General features: G+C 39.2%; 1 pseudogene; it reads left to right on the plus strand.

The window, feature by feature from the left end:
* Positions 1-14,383: 14,383 nt before the first annotated feature.
* Positions 14,384-15,126, plus strand: LOC132654095 (large ribosomal subunit protein uL30-like; annotated as a pseudogene).
* The last annotated feature ends 2,023 nt before the right edge of the window (positions 15,127-17,149 follow it).

Below are 17,149 nucleotides of genomic sequence, written 5' to 3' on the forward strand. Positions count from 1 at the left end.
CACGAAAAGATAACCAATCAGTAAAATTGCTTAGACTTTATGAATTATTAGTAAGAACTGATGAATGGGATCATTATTCCTCTTTCTACAGGTTCACGTGCTTGGGTCTGAAATCTGGCATCAGATAAGGAAAAAAGCCTGTTACCAGCAATTCATAACCATCTTTTCTGCTGCTTCTGTGTCTGTTTCTTTTTCTGTCTTTGCTTCTCCTCCTCCCTTTCTCTCCCCCCATCCTCTAGCCCTCTTCTATTTCTGTCTCTTCTTTCTCTTTTTTCTTCTGCCTTCTTCTGAGTCCATATTTTGGGTTTTTGTTTGTTTGTTTGTTTGTTTTTCTTTAAATCTCCTTTTAAATGACTAACTGACCAACCATATGGCTCAGCAGATAAAAGAACTTGTTGCCAACCTACCAACCTGAGTTCAATCCCCAGGACTGACATGGTAGAGGGAGAGAGAGAACTTTCCCCTTGCAAGCTGACCTCTGACATTCACATGTCTGCTATGGCTCTTATGTGTGACACACACACACACACACACACACACAAACACATACAAAAATGTGATGAGACATTTAGTTTGTGTCACTGAAGACAGTTTTTTCTTTGTGATGTGGTGTGGATTTGAGCAGTATGAGCTACAGTCATAATATTATCACTTCTCAGTGTTACACTGTGGGTTGGATTTGTAAACTGGAGTTTTGTGTGTGGGAGAATCCAGCATGGTATCAGAACGCCACATGTGAAAGGTGGGTGGTGTGCGCAAAAGCAGGTTCTGAGTGAGTCAGTCTGGTATACAGAGTTGGCAATTTTTCAGTAGTGAGGCAACCATGAGGTGATAATCAAGCTGACTCTGAAGAGAGCTTGCAGAAGGATCTCTAGCCAGTATGAAAAATCCCCGTTAAGGGACAAAGGAGTCTTTCAGAGGCCGTCTGTGGTAGGCTCCTGTCCTGTTACTTGTTTTCTTCTACATCCAATGTCCATCCCATTTGTCTTTCTAAGTGAGGATTAGTCATCTTACCTGAGTCCTCTTTTTTGTTTATCTTCTTTTGGTATATAGATTTCAATATATTTATCCTATCTTATAGGTCTATATAAGTGAGTATGTACCATGTGTGTCTTTCTGCTTTTGGGATACCTCACTCAGGATGATCATTTCTAGGTCCCACCATTTGTCTGCAAATTTCATTATTTCCTCGTTTTTAATTGCTGAGTAGTATTCCATTGTGTAAAAGTACCACAATTTCTGTATCCATTCCTCAACTGAGTGACATATGGCAGACAAAGCAGATATTAAGACTCATAACCAAACCATCGGCAGAGTGCAGGGAATCATATGAAAGATTTGGATGTTAGTAAGACCTGGAGAGTATAGGAGCACCACAAGGACCAAATATACCAGGGCACAGGGGTCTTTCACGAGACTGTTTCTCCAACCAAGGAGTGGATATAACCTAGAACCCCTGCTCGGATATAGCCCATGGTAGCTCAGTGTCCAAATGGGTTCTCTAATAAGGGAAACAGGGACTATTTCTGACATGAACTCAATGGCGAGCTCTTCCACTCCCCTCCTACGAGGGAAGAGCAGCCTGGCTAGGCCACAGAAGAGGACAGTGTAACCAGTCCTGAGGAGACTTGACAAGCTAGGGTCAGATGGAGGGGGAGGAGGTTCTCCCCTGTTAGTGGACTTGGAAAGGGGCAGGGAGAAAACGAAGGAGGGAGGGTGGGATTGGGAGGGAATGAGGGATGGGGCTATGGCTGGGATACAAAGTAAATAACCTGTCATTAATATAAAAAATTTTAAAAAAGTAACTAAAAAAAAAAAAGAGTCAAAGGAGATCAAAACAGAAATGTTGCATCCTGCCTCTACATCACATTTCTATCACACTGCTATGACTCTGATACACAACTTTTGTTAATTTGTTCAAATAATACTACTCATTAAGTCTACTGATGTTAATCAAATCTACCTTAAGGGTAAAAGATAAAGAACATATGATTTTCAGTTTGAGGCATTTGCTACACCTCTCACAAGCTGTATTCATTTTATCTTATAGAATCAGGTTTTTTTTTCCCCAAATATAGGATGTAATTTTTATTGTCATATTTCTGCTGGAAGCTCTGAGGACAATTTAAATTTCTAGTTAGTTAAAACAGTGTTCTAAAAGCATATGCAGAACCAGATGTTTTAGGTATTCTTTTATTCTTTTCTGTAATAGTCGTAAAATGGTGAGGGTTAGCATTTTAAGTGCAATATACAAAAAATGTGAAGACAAGATAGAAAATTTATGTAATCAGTTTGATAATATGGTCTCTGTAATAGTCAGGATAAAGATGGTTCTGTTGTTCTAACAAACACCCCAAACTATCAAAAACACAGAGCACTGAAATCTTTTCCTGACCTGTGCCCAGCCTCTGCTGACCATAGTCTCTGCTTCCTATTATCTTTACTCACAGTTACAGGTTATTACTCCTACATCATTTGGGATGTCACTGTCACCTTGAAAGATGTAAGGGAAGGTGCAGAATTGTGCTTTATCCACTCATTAGGATTCCATATTGCATGTTATGAGTCTAGGATCCCAAAATGTGGTCCAGCCACAAAGTATCACAGGTACCATTGTACCTCACCTATAGAATGAACAGGGCCAGACTGAGAAGGAGTGTAGAGAGCCGTAATAGTTACCTCAGCCAGACACCAATCTTTCCTGAATTAACCATGTTACTCATTGACCTTTTTAAATTTCCCACGAGACAAACACCACTGAATCACAAGACTTAGTTTCAGAAACTAACACTTTCTAAAAAAATGTAAGGACTATTTTGCACATCCTCTCATTTGACAGAATAGAGGAGGAAAATGTGACCTAGTTACACACAGTTATACATACCTGCATAAATGGAGTTCATGTCCGAGGTGACTCTCTGTCAGCATCTCTGGTTGTATTAACGTGCCGTCCATTAGTTTACTACAGCAATGGCTGTACTTCTGTAAGGATTTCTTAAGAAATTTGTATCGTTTCTACGTTAACAAATTTAGAACATTAATGCATTGAGTATGTTCGTATTCAAATACAAATTCTCTAATAAAAGAACATGGGGGAGGTATATTTCGTAACACTGATGCCTCTCCCACCAGGAATAATGTCTAGCATACTGAAGGTGTCCCAATAGTACTGTGGGTTAGAAGGATAGGACTGTAGTAGTTAGAGCAATTGCTATTCTAACAGAAGACACGGGTTTGGTCCCATGTACCTACACTTGGTTGGATCCCAACTTCATAAACTGAGAGGTCCTGAAGGAGCCTCTCTTAGCACCTGCATATGTGTGTACATACTCCCACACAGAAACACATACATAAAAATGAATCGAATGTTCTCCTAACATATGTTAGGTTTCTTATTGTCTTTGTTTGGCTTTTTCCTGACTATTAATTTATCCTGCTAGGTAATGAGATCAAGAGAGTTTTATTTGATTCATTCAGAATATGGTCCTTAGAAAAAGTCTGGGGAAGTGGCACACACTTCAATTTTGTGATGAATGAAAAAAATAAGAGACTAGCAAGATGCCATTAATTTGTCTTAAATTTGACCACAGGGGAAATCTGAGTTATATGAAAGGCTAATTTAAAATATGTTTTTCAAATTAATCTGGTTATTTTATTTCATATAAATTATAACAAAGCTAACTATGCCACTCACAAGATTCAATTAATGTTTCTGAATTAGATAGGTTACTTGTGGAAGCTTACCTGCCCATTTTGAAATGAAGTAAAGTACTCAATGATCATGTTATATACCTGCTTATCAAGTTCTGAGAGACCTCTTTTAAGTTCCATTTTATATGTGTTTAAACCATTTAGATACTTAATCAGTTTATGTACAAATTGTGCAGGTGGACTTGATTTTAACTTATTGCAATCATCTTATTAACATTTTTATTTCAACAGCTTCATTCATGCTTAAGTGTAGCATTCTTTTATTTTAAGAATATCTATGTAAATGAATTTGGAGTGTTACTTTTAAGAAATTCTTGAAAAAGTTTGTGTCATTAAACTCAATGAATCAGATTTTTTATTAAATTTTTATTTTTTATATTAATTACAGTTTATTCACTTCTTATCCTAGCTATAGCCCTCTCCTTCATTCCCTTCTGACCCCACCCTCCCTCATCTCCTCCCATGCCCCTCTCCAAGTCCACTGATGAGCGGGTTCTCCTCCCCTTCCATCTGACCCTAGCTTATCAGGTCTCATCAGGACTGGCTGCATTGTCCTCCCCTGTGGCATGGCAAGGCTGCACCCCTGTAGCATTCTTCAGTATGATATGCAATTATCTTTCCATATAAGTCTGCTCATTCAGTTTTGCCGAAATTAACACTTGGAATCTAAGTGTAAAGGCTCAAGAGTTGACTTGACCCAAACATAAAAGATTATGGTAGAAGTGGAACTAATGTAAACAATCTTTGATGCCTCTCCTCTAGCCCATTTTTTTTTTCCTCAGCATTTCTTTGCCTTTCAGGACATTTGGTTTGAAACTTAACGCTTTTCCTGACCATCACCATCCTCTTTGGAGATGTGTCAGCACAGTGTGATGGAATGCTAAGATATGTATGTGTGTGTGTGTGTGTGTGTGTGTTATAAGGCTGAAGAAATGAAGATTACTTAATCCTTTTATTTCCCAGTTGTAGAATGCTAAATGTGAATGGAGAGATGGCTCAGCAGCTAATAGGACCATTTGCTGTTCTCTTAGATGTCCCAAGTTCAGTTCTAGGAACCCAGGACAAGCTGCTCATAACCTCTTGTAACTCTGGTGCTAGAGGATCTGATGCTTTGTCCAGTTTCCTTGAGTACCTGCACTCAAGGGTGCATACCCCTACATATATACACACATATACCCAACTGATTTTTTTAATTTTTTTCTTTATTATATTTATTTGTTACAATTTATTCATTTTGTATCCTGGTTGTTGCCTCCTCCCTCATCTCCCTGTCCACCCTGCCTCCCTCTTCCCATGCTATGTCCCTTCACTAGTCCACTGATAGGGGAGGTTGTCTGAACCTAGCCTATTAGGTCTCATCAGGATTGTCTGGATCCTATTTTTCTGTTGTCTAGTTAGGCTAGCTTGCCTGGGGAGGTGACGAAGGAGCCATATCAGAGACAGCTCCTGCTCCCCTTACTAGGGAACCCACATGAAGACTGAGATGCCCATTGGCTACATCTGAGCATGGGGTGTATGTACTCCCCAAGCATGGTCCTTGGACACAATGGATGTTTTCAAAAGTCATTCAAAGAATCCAGTAAAGAACTGGTGATATAGCTCAGTGGCAAAACATTTGCTTAGTGTGAGGGATGCCCTAGCTTTTCAATATGAAATAACTATATAATATTTTTTCCTTTTTTTATTTTTTTATTCACTTTCTATCCTGGCTGTAGCCTCATCCCTCCTCACCTCCCAGTCCTACCCTCCCTGCTGCCCCCTATTATTATCTTTTAAATTTTATTTACTTGTTTATCTATTTATTTATTTGTTTATTACAATTTATTCACTTAGTATCTGGCTGTAGCCCACTCCCTCCTCCCATGCCCCTTCCCTAGTCCACTGATAGAAGCAGACCTCCTCCCCTTCTATCTGATCCTAGCCTATCAGGTCTCATCAGGACTGGCTGCATTGTCTTCCTCTGTGGCCTGGCAAGGCTGCACCCCTCAGGAGGAGGCGATCATAGAGCCTGCCATTGAGTTCATGTCAGAAACAGCCACTGTGCTCCTTACTAGCGAACCTACTTGGAAACTGAGCACCCTAAGGGCTTCCTCTGAACAAGGGGTCTAGGTCCTCTCCATGCAATGTCCTTGTTTGTAGTATCAGTCTCTGAAGGCCCTGGTTTTTTGTTTGTTTGTTTTGTTTTGTTTTTGGCTCTATTTTCCTCCTTGTGGAGTTTCTGTCCCCCCCCCCCCCAGGACTTTCTATCTCCCTCTTGTTTCATAAGATTCTCTGCACTCTGCCCAAAGTTTGGCTAAGAGTCACAGTATCTCCTTTGATGCCCTGCTGGGTAGAGTCTTTCAGATGTCCTCTGTGGAAGGCTCCTGTCCTGTTCCTTGTTTTTTTTGTTTGTTTGTTTGTTTGTTTGTTTGTTTTTCTACTTCTGATGTCTATCCTGAGTGAGAATTAAGCAGATTCCCTAGGGGCTTTCTTTTTTAGCTTCTTTAGGACTATAGGTGTTAGGATGTTTATCCTACATTATATGGCTAGTATCCACTTACAAGTGAGTATATGCCCTATAGGGGAGAGTACTCAAGACTCCAGAAACAGGTGGATCCCGTCTGCGGTACAGACTCCAGGAATAATCAGCCAAGCTATTATTATTGTTGTTATTATTGTTGTTGTCATTATCAAATTGATCTTGTCTCAAGAGATGGCTCAACCTTTAAAAACACTCGCTGCTGTTGCGGAAAGCTGAGTTCGGTTTGTAGCGCTCACTCACTCCAGATCTCTCACAACTGCCCATAACTCCAACAGATCTGATGTCCTCTGTGGCTTCCATTGGCACTTAAACTCACATGCACATACCAACAGACAGGCTCATACTTAGACATATAATTTAAAAATAAAAAGAGGAATCTTATAAATAGGAAAAAAAACCTATCCACTGACTTTGGTTTCAGTGGGATTGCCTGTAATAAACAGTCCTGTTAACATACATAAGAAAAATATTAAAAATCTCCTTTTTTTTCCTCCTACTGAGAAGCAGACCACAAATGTGCTGACATCCAAGATAAATGAACTCTGGATTCTACTAACAGTCAATGGGGATTCTCCAGTCTTGTCCTGAGGACTTCTTAAGACAGTCTATGTCAGACAGCTCAGGAGTGTAAAAGCAGCTAAGTTCCTGTAGAGTTTTCTCTCTCTGTCACCTCCATACAGTCCTCACTCTGTCCTCTTTGTAGTTAAACCAAGCGTAGCTTTCTTTACCCCCTGAAATCTCTCCTTCCTCCTTCAAGATACACCAACATGAAAACATATGCACATGCACATGCGCACGCACACACACACACACACACACAGACATACTATCTGTGATTATCTTTTACAATGTGCTTGTCTTGGTTACTCCGATAAGGATGCTCATCTTGAGTACATGTCTTTTTATACAGAAAGAGAGACTGTTTCTCAGGGGTAATTCTTTCCATTTTAACTTATTTGGAAATCCAAACTCTGATTTATGTCAAAGTTTGGCCCAGTTAGGCCAACATTAGGATAAATTCATTCAGTCCACAAATATTTTTTGAGTGACAAAAAAATGTGTCAGATACATTCCAAGATATTAAATTTAAAGTCAATAATGACTTTCAAATTTATTGTTTTTTGCTTATTTGTTCTATTTTGTTTACCAAAAAATAAAAAAAGGATATTTTCAGTCAACATCTACTTCCTGGTATGATACCCACAAGGATTATTGTAGATATTACTGGTAGTATAAATAGTGGGTGATAATGGAGCCCGAAAAGGCAGGCAGTTCTCTTGAATCTGTTTAGATGATATTAGGACAATAAAACTATACTCACTCTGGTATATCCTATCCTTTTTTTTCCCTTCATGTTTCCTTTTTTTTTGATATTTAAAATTATCACATGTAACTGTTTAAGCAAGGTCAATGCTCACATTTTAAACACATACATATATGTTTATGTAAAAATGCTACATAATTAGCATTTTGAGAGATTTTTTTTAAATCCTCTAAAGACCAGTTTTTGCTACCTATATTTTTGGATGTTATTTTTTTATTAAATAATTATTTTTAATTAATCATTACAACTTATTCCATTTGTATCCTGGCTGTAGTTTCCTCGTCTCCTCCCAGTTCCAACCACCCTCCCTCTTCTCCCTCTATACCCTTCCCCCAGTACACTGATAGGGGAGAACTTCCTCTCCTTCTATCTGAACCTGGCCTAGAGGGTCTCATCAGGGCTAGATGCATTATTTTTTTAATCACTACTTTGCCAGTGGTGTCTGGAGGATCAAACATTCAAGGTTACTTGCCATGGTAAAGTATATTTGAGGTCACTGTTGATTTTTTGAGACCTGTTTTTAAAAATGGAGGAGAAGGAGGAGGAGGAGAAGGAAAAGGAGAAACGGCCATTTTACCATTGAATACTTATTGCTGCCATAACATTAAAATCACATAGCTTCAAAAAAAGTCACATAGCTTCAAAGATGTGCAAATAATAAAAGAAGGAAAAACCATACTGAGGAGGAGTGACACAAAGTGTGGATTGGAAATATCTAGGAGTTATAGTGTCAACAATCCTCATTTCACGTGTGTGGAAACTAAAGAATGCACAGAGAACAGGTGTTTTCCAAATCTTGTTGCATCTTTGCTGTTTTTGTGTACTCATGCATGGCTTCTCCTGTTGATATATAGAGGTTGGTATCTCCTATGAGAGCTTGATAAGTCAGCCATGGCATGGGAAGGGACAATGCATGGATTTTCACTAGGCCATTTGGCTGCAATCCGCACAACTGTAGTGAGAGTGTGTAAAAGCAGAAGAATTAATAGAGCAATGTGGGGCAATTCTGTGTTGCACTCAATAATTAAACTGCAGAAAGACATTTTCTTATTCTAACCTTCTAATCATCCAACAAATTGCTCCTTTAGTTACCACTGGTGGAGAAAACTCCTATGGGCAGAACCTGCAGGGTTTTCAGGTTAAAGAAACATCTACATTCTTCTTTAAGTTGACTTCCTCATTTTCAGTTATTTGACAATAAGATTGAATACTTCTTTGGTCTGACTTACCTAACTGAGAAAATTGGGTAGATTTTCCTACACTATAAAATCTAAATATTTTGCATTGATTGGATTCAAGTGATGAATGTTAACCCCAGGCTCTCCATTCACTTATAAAGATGTAGCAGCTGAGAGTGGCCATTGTCACAGTAAATTCTACCAGAGTGGACGCAGGACTAGCCACAGGATTATCATCATGGATTGCTGCAGCCATGAATCATCTGAAGGAATGGGCGGGCATGGGAGCGTTAGCAGGCCTGCTGGTGTTGGTCTCCTTGGTTTGCCTGTGGTATATATGCAAGATTAGAGTCTCACAACAGTGTGATGCAGCCATGATCATTCAGGCCTTTACAGCCATTGAAGCAGGACATTCTCCCCAAGCATGGTTGGATACCATAAAAAGCTAAAATGATACGCTCAGGATGCGAAGCTAAGCACCGCACTCAGGGTCAGCCGCTTTGGACCCAGAGAAGAGCATGTCTGGTTGCATGTGGGTTGATGCCCCAGGTCCCGCCTCTGAGAAAAAGGTATCGGACGGGTCTGATGCTCTTTGGGTGGATGACACCTAAATGAACATCTGTACAAAGTCCCAATTTATTTCTAATATCAGAGATCAGACCTCTAATCTTGCCTGATGCGTCTAAAACAAAAAGGGGGAACTGTAGAGAGCTGCGGAATGCTATGCCTTAAAGATGGAGCTGGTTTCCGCCTTCCACCTTCCCGATGGTGAGTGCTCTCTGTCACGAACAACTCCACATTTGGCTAAGGCCGAGGATCTGGCTTGCTTCCATGTATGTGGACCTATCTGCATTGCCCCCGTGGCAAGCCTGGGTAGGCTACCCAGAGGCTATTTAAGCTGTGGGCTGGCTTTCCCCGGGGTCCGAGGATTGTTCAATGTTCCTGAATAAACTGCATTGAAAAAAAAAAAAGAGATTATGGAGTAGGTTCTATCATGTAATTCTCTAATTATTTCCTATCTTAATTGTAACCTAAGTGTTCTTTATCAATAAATAAAAATACAAAGAAAAAAAAAAAAGATGTAGCCCCAGAATATTAGCATGAACACTGTCTTTAAATGTTAAGTGAAGGGTGTCACATGCCTTGTGAATACTTCCTGGGTACTAGTAAGAGGTTTAAGTGTGAGTGTAGAGAGAGGGCATCCTTAGCAATGAAGGCTGAACTGGAGTGCCTTAAACAAGTGAGCTTGACCTCTGAGATCTCTCTATCTGTATCATTTTAGAAAGTATTACAGTGAAGAATGTGACCCTCTCAGTGAGCTTCAACTGCTCAGTACATTGTGTTCCCTGAAGATCCTTTAGTTGAGTAACATTCCCTACAGAATCCTGTTGTATGTCTTCACAGAAGACTCTAACTGTTGCATCATTGTTAGAGATGTATACACACCTAAATCTCTACTCCTGGGATTCTCAAAACTTATTCCTTTTTCTGGTCTCGGTTTTGATTTTACAAAATAGATATCTGATCACATGACACATCTGAGCATACATGAAATGAAATGATCGCGTATTAAGGTTTCATATACATACATATATAAATATGTAAACATTTTAAGTGTATAAAATATCAATGTATGCATATAGAGAATTTAATTATAGGGGTAAGGGTACATAATTAACTTTTAGCATTTACATGTGAAATACAAGTAGTTAATTAATGCCTTATATTAATTTATGTACATGCTCTAATTACAAACCAGAACTATATTAGATTTTGTTTTTTTACATTTAGAATCCAGCTTACCAAGCATACAGAAACCACCTACCTTACAAGACAGAGCTTTCTTCAATATTGCATTTTACATATCTAGACATAAAGCTTCCTGAGCTTATATTTCTCCTTGTTTTTAACTATCACATCTAGGTTTATAGTTACATTCATGGATTTCTAACAATAAAGTTATTCTGAAAAGTTCTTAACATGTTCCTAAATAAATCTCCCTTTATGTCCATGAACAAGGAAGGGTCTGGAGGCTGTGTTTCAGAGTCTGAGGAATATGTTTGACCAGAAAGAACCTGGGTATTCATGACAGAGAGTCATTTTGCCTCCCTGTACCAGTTTTATAAAGTATGGACACTTGCAAAGTAATTGTCACCTCCTAGGTAATGATGAGAATTATGGTTTGTGGCCATAGAACCAGAGATACTTGATATCCCTAGAACCCAAAAAATTCTCAGAGGGAAAGAAAGTCCACAGTCTAAGAGTTCTTCACAGGTCTTCAGGGGAGAAAAGGTGGACTTTAAAAACAAAGTACATTTTTCAAGTCTGAATTACACATGTATCCCAGAAGAAAACTGCTTTTCTTATGGAGTCTTCCTTAGTTCAATGTTTTCCAACCCTAGGCTTGATTCATATGATAGAAACATAATGCATTCATGTATATATTTATTAAACAAACATTGTATTTGTGTATAGAGTATATACCTAAATTTATGACATGTTTAGAATTATAAAACGTACAAATATATTTAAATGTAACGTATGCTGCATAGTTACGTATTTGCAGCATAAATTTCTCATGAATGTATTCGAGCCCTGTGAAATAAATCATATGCAGCACCACAGGGGGTGCCATTCCTTAGTCTCTAAAGGATTTGACTTACTGATATGTGAATTATTACTTTGACATGAGGAACACTTTTCCATAGAATGCCCTCTCTAGTCCATCACCATCAGAAAGAACTGTATCGTTTTGCTAAGCACTTTCTTTAGCCCAAATCAGATCTCATGATTAGAATCACAGAGGCTATGTATCTTAGAATTCCATTAAAAAAAGCGGAGGAGGGTTTCAGTGACTGCTAGGCACACCGAAGTCTGAAATCTAGATTCACCCCACTCCACCTCCACCATTGTTCTTGCTCTGCCAGTTGCCTTGGCAAGTCAAGGAACATTTACGTGTCTTACGGTTTCCGAGCAGAGACTTGCAAACTGAATGTAAGCCACCAATTGCTAACGGTGCACATCTGGGAAGAGCACATGGACTAGTTCACCATTATTCACTGCCTATGTCAAAAGGACATTTTAGGGCCAGTGAGGAAAGGCATCTGCCAGTAACCGAAGGACCTGAGTGTGAGCTGAGGAGCCCACGTGGTGAACAGACACTCCTACAATCTGTCCTCTGCGCTCTACGTGTGTGTCGCATAACCCCAAGTTAAAATTTTTAATGTAATACAACATTTTAAAGGGCATTTTAACACCTGTTCAGCCTAGCACGCAGGTGCTATCGACATAAAATTAGTTAGAATAGGAAGAGTTGGCAAACTCTAAGGGCAATGAAGATGAGAATATTTTTCTTTTTGTAAAATAAAAGATAAAAATATTACAGGTGTGACAAGAGGGCAAATAAAATTATGTACAAAGTGTTTCTGAAAATGGTCACTTACTGATTTTAGGAAGAGGGTGCAAGTTAGTTATTTCATGTTATATTGTTGCATATTTCGAAACAGTCATCATGTATTAAGTGGCTCAAACTTCTCAAATGAAAAATAAATTTATAAATATTTTTACAATTTCTTTATGATAACATCTGTAATTAATACTTGCATAGGAGAAAATGTATAGTGAGTATTTCACAATTTCACATAACTATGCTAGTGGCATTGCAGCTTTTGTGCAGACTGAGATAAGAGGTCTATAATGCTGTTATGGACACTACAGTTCTGTGCAATTAAATCCTGCCTCTGTCCACATTATTCAAACCACCCTTTTCTACCTGACCTGGTCAAAGCTGCTGAAAGGTGGGTTCATTCCTCATTGTGAGATCCAGGCCAGCTACAAAGTCTAATGTTTCCTAGAATAGAAAAGATTTGTCTTATTTTCTATGGTAAATGCTGATGAGTTAAACATTGTCTAAGTGTGCTTTTTAGATCAATCAGTTCTACCTTGACTCACATTTTTTTCTCTTTTCTGATATACACTTTATTCCTTTTGTATCCCCCCCCATAAGCCTCTACCTCCTCCCCTCCTGGTCCCACCCTCCCCCCCTTTCTGCATGCATGCCTCTCCCCAAGTCCACTGAGAGGGACTCTTCTTCTTTCTGATCTTTTTTTTTTTTTTTTGTTATTCTCAATGCAGTTTATTCAGGTACCTTGAACAATCTTCTGACCCTGGGGAAAGCCAGCCCACAGCTTAAAATAGCCTCTGGGTAGCCAACCCCAGCATGCCTCGTGGGCAATGCAGATAGGTCCACATACATGGAAGCAAGACAAAATAATGGTGTATTTACATCTTGGCATTATCTTTTTTTTTCCTTCTTGTACCTTTTTATCCAGATTTATTGAAATTAATTGACAATTGAAATTCACATGCAAGGGGTAGATACATGACTCAGTAGTTAAGAGCACAGACTGCTCTTCCAACAGACCTGTGTTCAGTTCACGGTACCCACATGATGGATAACAACCATCTGTAATTCCAGCTGCAGGTAATCCAATATCCTCTTGTGGTCTCATGTGTGTGGACACCGCACACACATGGTATGTGTAGACAAATGCAATATAATATAAAATAAAATAAAAGTATATTAAAACCCTTATAAAATCCATGTTCAATGTGTGAAGAACATCTACACTATGAAATTATTATCAGGATGAACAAGACTAACACACCTTTTATTTAACATACCTACTCTATGAAACATGCAAGGATGTTTGTGAACCACTCAGCAGATTGCAAGTAAAGAGCACAGAACTGTTAACTGTTAACTATAGCTACTGGCAGTTATCTTTTCTGCATTCCTTTCTCTCTTTCCCATAAGATATGCTTTCCCATGTGATGTAACTTCTTCTTGCATTATTAAAAGAAATGGGCATTCATTTGGGAGCTCAGTTTGTGCTACATATGACTACTAATAAATTATTTCCATTGGGAAGATATTTAGCAGGTGAAGGTTTATTTAAAAAAGAAACTGCTTAGAATGGGATGGAGATAGCTTAGCAGTAAGAGCACTGACTGCTCTTCCAGAAGACTCAGTTTCAGTTCCCAGCACCCATATGAGAGATCAAAGCCACTTGTAACTTCAGTTACATGGGATCTAACACCCTCTTCTGGCCTGCATGGGCTGATCGTCCACTCATAAAACCTAAAACCTAAAGTAATCAGCTTAGAAAGGAGGCCTTTCAAAAAAAAAAAAAAAAAAACTGTACACAAAATTACTTAGGCAGTTTTCTTGCCCTGAGAGAGTAATTTCGAAAGTAATTTGTCACTATGAAGCTGAATGTGGGTGCCTGAAGAGATGGTTCACAGTTGAAAGCAGATCCTGCCCTGCTAAAGGACCATAAGTCTCACAGCTGCCTGTAACTCCAGTTCCAGAGATGCATACTGCCTTATGTAGACATTTGCAACTATATATGCAAAACTATACACAAACATACATATAGATAAGCTAAAAGTAATGTAAATGAGTATTTTTCAATGTACTTAGATTTATAGTAATATTTGTTGATCCAGTGTTGCTATTCCCCTTGGCTCCCACCATACTCAGCTCCAATGTTATCATTTAGGTTAATTGCTGATTTCTAGTAAATACTTGATTTTCTCATTCTGAATAAGAAAACACTCTCCTTCTCCTCCCCCCTCCCCACTGGAACCATGGTGTCTGTACCAGAGGAAATAAAGAAGGTTCCTGCTGTGCCAGAAACCCTTTTGAAAAAGCAAAGGAATTTGGCAGTGTTGAAGATGAAGCACCTGCAGAAGAGTTTTGCCCTTAAGGTGCTGTGAAAGGAAAGGAGTAAGTTCATCTATGAGATGACAAAGCACTTCTCATCACAAAGTACAGGCAGATGTACTGGACTGAGATTCATGTGGCCAGGATGACAAGGAAAGCTGGAAACCTCTATGTGCCGGCCGAATCATAATTGGCATTTGTCATCAGGATCTGAGGTATCAATGTTGTAAGCCCAAAGGTCCACAAGGTATTGCAGCTTGTTCTTCTTTGACAGATCTTTAATGGCACCTTTGTTAAGCTCAAGAGGCTTCCATTAACATGCTGCGAGGATTGTGGAACTGTAGATTGTCTGGGTGTACCCCAACCTGAAGACCGTGAATGTGCTCATCTACAAGCGAGGCTATGGCAAAATCAACAAAAAGTGAATTGCCTTGACAGATAATTCCTTGATTGCTCCATATCTTGGTAAATTTGGTATCATGCATGGAGGATCTAATTTATGAGATCTATGTTTGGAAAACACTTCAAGGAAGCAAATAATGTCCTGTGGCCTTTCAAACTGCCTTCTCCACGAGGTGGAAGGAAGAAAACAACTCACTTTGTGGAAGGTGGAGATGCTGGCAACAGGGAAGACCAGATAAACGGGCTTATTAGATGGATGAATTAAGGTGTTGACCATGAAATTTTTCTAATTTGTTCAGTTATAAAACAGTCATAGCTTGGCAAGGAAGAAAAAGAGGCGGAGGAGGAGGAGAAAGAGAAGAATAAGAATAGGAAGACGAGAAGAAGAAGAAGGAGAAGAAGGAGGAGGAGGAGGAGGAGGAGGAGGAGGAGGAGGAGGAGGAGGAGGAGGAGGAAGAAGAAGAAGAAGAAGAAGAAGAAGAAGAAGAAGAAGAAGAAGAAGAAGAAGAAGAAGAACCAGAAGAAGAAATAGAAAAGATCATTCTGAGTGAAATATCCCAGAAGGAGAAAGACAAACATGGGATATACTCACTTATATAGACCTATAAGATATGATAAACATAATGAAATCTATACACCTAAAAAAGATAATCAATTGAGCGGACATGGGGTAAGATGATCAATCCTCATTTAGAAAGACAGATGGGATGAGCATTGAACGTAAGACAGGAGTCTACTGAGCGCATCTGAAAGACTCTAACTAGCAGTGTTTTCAAAGCAAAGACTCATGACCAAACCTTTGGCAGAGTACAGGGAATCATAAGAAAGAAGGGGAGTTAGTCTGATGGGGAAAGGATAGGAGCTCCACAAGGACCAAATATATCTGGGCACAGGGTCTTTTTTGAGACTGACATTCAACCAAGGACCATGTATGGATATAACCTAGAACCTCCACTCAGATGTAGCCTGTGGTAGCTCAGTAACGAATTGATTTCCCAAAGTGAGGGGAACAGGGACTATTTCTAACAGGAACTCAATGACTGGCTCTTTGGTCTCCCCACCCCCGAAGGGAAGAGCAGTCCTGTTAGGCCACAGAGGAGGGCTTTGCAGCCAGTCCTGAAGATACCTGATAAAACAGGATCAGATGAATGGGGAGGAGGTCCCTCCTATCAGTGGACTTGGAAAGGGGCACGGTGGAGATGAGGGAGGGAGGGAGGGACTGGGAGGGAATGAGGGATCGGGACATGGCTGGGATACAGAGTTAATAAAATGTAACTGATAAAAAAAATAAAAAATTAAAAAAAAAAAGAATTTGCTTCTTTGGAACAAATGGAAGCAAGCACACTAATTTCTTAGATCTTCCCTAAATCATGACAGAACCATGGACAAAATTCAGAATTTTTCTTGACTTGGCCATTATGGATCTTAATCTTCTCAGTGTCATGTAGCCTGCTGCCTTGATCTCTGCCATCTCAACTCCAGTCAAGAGATAATTGCCCAAACTCAAACCTAGGCTTGCAGTACATATTGTCTTGCTACTGGGAATGCCACTAGGAGAGGAAGTTAATCCCTGAGTTTTGTTTTAACATCTTTATTAAGTTCTTTGCTTGACATTGATGATTCCTTACTTTTTGCAATTTGTGGCCTCAAGATACGTGGCAGAACTTATTAGAATCTCTCTGTGGACACAGCTTCAGAATGCAGGGCATGCAAAGCAGTTCATGCAAAGGACAGACATACCTGATGTGACTCAATTGAATTGCTGCTGCACTATTTTTTTTTTTTTTTTTTAGTTTGTGTGAACTCATTTTAATAAAAATTTGGAAGTATATCTTTTCATTGGGAAATAGGTTAAGTGAAGCACTGAACAAAAATAAACAACTTGGGTTGGAGGGGCATTGCAAGAGTTAGGGGCAAGAGTTACTACTTTTGCAAAGGTCCCCAGTTCTGTTTCAAGCACCCATATGAAGATAGATACATCCTCACAATGACCAGTAAATCTAATTCCATCATTTATAATAAAAGAAGGATATAATTTGTAGATGGTTGAAATTTTGTTAATTTAATGATTTACACTTCTTGGAGTATGTTTGCTTTCCTTGCAAACAGGTTAAAGTCTGTAGTCCACTTCAGTGGATGCCACGTTCTACAGAAATATCTATGAATTCTTCACAACACTACTTCTCGTAAAAACAAACAGGTTCCTCGAAGATGAAAGCTACACACTACCTTTGGACTCTAACAATCTGTGAAGTAACTCTTTCTGAGAGATTTACATTTAGTCTCTG

Source organism: Meriones unguiculatus, chromosome 5 (genome assembly GCF_030254825.1).
Source record: "Meriones unguiculatus strain TT.TT164.6M chromosome 5, Bangor_MerUng_6.1, whole genome shotgun sequence".
NCBI classification, from domain to species: domain Eukaryota; kingdom Metazoa; phylum Chordata; class Mammalia; order Rodentia; family Muridae; genus Meriones; species Meriones unguiculatus.